Genomic DNA, 2829 nt, shown 5'->3' with positions numbered 1-2829 from the left:
GATTTGTGCACCTTTCTTTCCGGCAGTGTTGTAAAAGCTGGTTTTCGACTTTTGTTTGTGGGTCTGACAGTAGATGGCAGCAAAGAACCAGTGGCTCTCACGTCTGCCTCCTCTGGGTGAGGCTCTCAGAAACGCACTGGAGTTAACCTGAGAGCCAAGTTTAAAATCTATTTTAACACAAACTTTTAAAAAGATCAATATGAACATTTAAATTTTTTGACAATTCTTAAGAAATTAGGGTAAACTGTTATTCTCACATAAAAATGACATAAAAAAGCGAAACATTTTAGGAAGATCAGAATAAACTCAATGGTTATAGTTTTTAAAGCAATGTTATTTTTATAACAGAGTGGTTTTTAAAACAGTTTAGCAAGAAAACTGTATTATTGCAAAACTCTTTGGAGGTCAGAGCCTCTGTCATGCAGCTTAATGATTAAAGAAAGACTTAGGGTGCATCTGTAACTGTTTCTGCAGGTCAGGGCGCCTGTGGCGCAGAGGTAAAGCGGTCAACCTCACCAGTGTGTAAACGTGTGTGTTCGTGGGTGATGGGGATTTGTGACTGGACCCTTTAATGGGGTTGTAAAGAACAGTGTTATATCAAATCACACCATTTACGCTCTACATTCATGATGTATGAGATGAGAGTTGAAGCACCGTAATGAGGAAGGATGACTCCTAACTCCTGAGAAGGTGAACCGAGGTTAGCAGGTCCACTGAGGCGCTCAGTTTGTTATCTGATCCTTTAGTCCTCTGCTGTTTCACCTGAAAAAGATGGAAGTGACCAACTAAAGTAGTGGAACAATGTATTAGCAATGTAAACTAAATTTTTCGAAAGAAAATGCAAAATGTGATATTTTGGTGTGAAAAATGTTTTGGATTTTTTTTTGTTGGTTATTTTTGGTACACAAAGTTCTGATGGAAGACTGGACGGTTCAAAAACATGTTTTAATTATGCAGCATTTTCACAGATCTGTGAGTTATCTGCACTGAGACACTTAATTGATGCTAAACTAAAATCCTGACAGATCTAATCAGATTGTTAAAAACATCACACTAAATCCTTAATTAAGGAAGACACTTTTTTTTTGTTTCCTAGATGTGTGTATTTTTGAATGCAGTTAATTATTTTGAGCTCATCGACCTCATTTACTATGAATTTATGCCTGTCGGCCTGAATAATGCAATCAAGTGAATTTAGACTATTTATCTATTTTTTTCAAAATAAAAGTATGCAGTTTAGGCTTCTTAAGTGTTTTTTTTTTTTTTTTTTTTTTTTTTATAAGAGAAATGATCAGTATCAATGAAATCAGTGTAAATATGTTGACTCAATCCTCACATCTCCTTACAAATCATTAAATATTTTCTTTCATCAGTTTGAACTGCAGACCAGCAGACTGAATCATGTTTCGAGTAAATGGGGGGGGGAATATAATTAAACCATTTAATAATTGAATTGAGAAATTGAAAAGCAAAATTCATTGGAGCCCAGTCTTGCTTGTCCCATGGTTGACAGGTATGATTTTGTGTTCTCTGCAGGCTGCATGCACAGTCAGATCTGTGTGTGTCTGACTTGGAGACACAGATCAGCAATCAGTGTCAATTTATCCCGCTGGAAAGAGCAGCAGCCCCGGTGCTGCGGCTGCACCATGACGACTCCTGTCACTGCTGGGACCTCGTCTTCCGCCACACAGGGCTCATTTTGCTCCTCTTATCATCATCATCATCATCACTGAGTGATCAATGCATTGTCGCTCCTTGTTTTAATGTTCTTCTGTTTTGGTGGATCACATGCAGGATGGAGGAGACTCAGAGGGAGGAATTCAAGTCCTCGTTTGCCTCCTCCAGTTCTCTCAGCTGTTCTGGTTTCTGGGTTTGAACAGACAGATCAGCCCTCATGGCAAACCACCAAGAGAACGGGTTCCAGTTTTATTTTTAACCAAGACAGCTCTGCTATAGAAAACTTGTGTTTTTCCCCATCTTTTTCTCAGCAGTCACTCTGCTGTGTGCGGCTCTACAGGGTTCTTATTAATGTGATAATAAGGCATCTTCCTTGTTTCTCTTTAGTGCCTTTTCTCTCATACTTCCCATGCAAGAAGACTTCCATAAAGCTTAGAGCAAACTTTGATCTCAGCCTTTAAAAATAATGCAGCATAGAGAGAAAGACCATCTAAAAATAGAAGAAAATTATTCTGCCTTAGAGAAAATACTTGCTGAACAACTGAGTCTGCTTCTCTATTGCTTTTATCAGGTTAATAGGAAATTTGTGGAGGTGATTATAACCTTTTATTGCTTTGTTCTTTCATCAGGAGCAAATCGTTTTTCAAAAATAGTCCAAAAAAATAGTAATCAAAGCACGTTTTGCAAAAGCTGAAGGCATTTATAAATGTGAGGTCATGCATCTTTAACCTTGCTGCTGCAACTTTAAATGAAGTTGGAGCTTTGCAGGGCAACCCAGTCACAGGTGTTGTGACTGCATCAGAGGGCAGGTGGAAAATAAAAGCTGGATGATTGATAACCCAATTAAAAGGTTTCTTTTCTTTCAGTTTCACAAAAAAAGCTACAAAACGGTCTGGACTGTCTTGCATGAACTGAATCTATCACATCTGATACCAGGGAACCAGAAAAAACACAAGAAAGAAAATAGCTTTGGCGCGCACAAAAACAGCAATGATGCTGCGGAGCTCCAATGACGTTCACGGCAAATGCATTAGCTACACGTCTCCTGAGGCTGTTTATTAAGTACGTTTTAAAATGAGTTCCCGCTCTTTACCAAAAATTTGACGTGAATTCAGGTTTAGCTGCAAAGATGCCCCCCTCCCCCCAATCATG

Source organism: Oryzias latipes, chromosome 8 (genome assembly GCF_053564925.1).
Source record: "Oryzias latipes strain Hd-rR chromosome 8, Olatipes_Hd-rR_3.1".
Classification (NCBI taxonomy): Eukaryota; Metazoa; Chordata; class Actinopteri; order Beloniformes; family Adrianichthyidae; genus Oryzias; species Oryzias latipes.
This window is presented reverse-complemented; position numbering follows the sequence as displayed.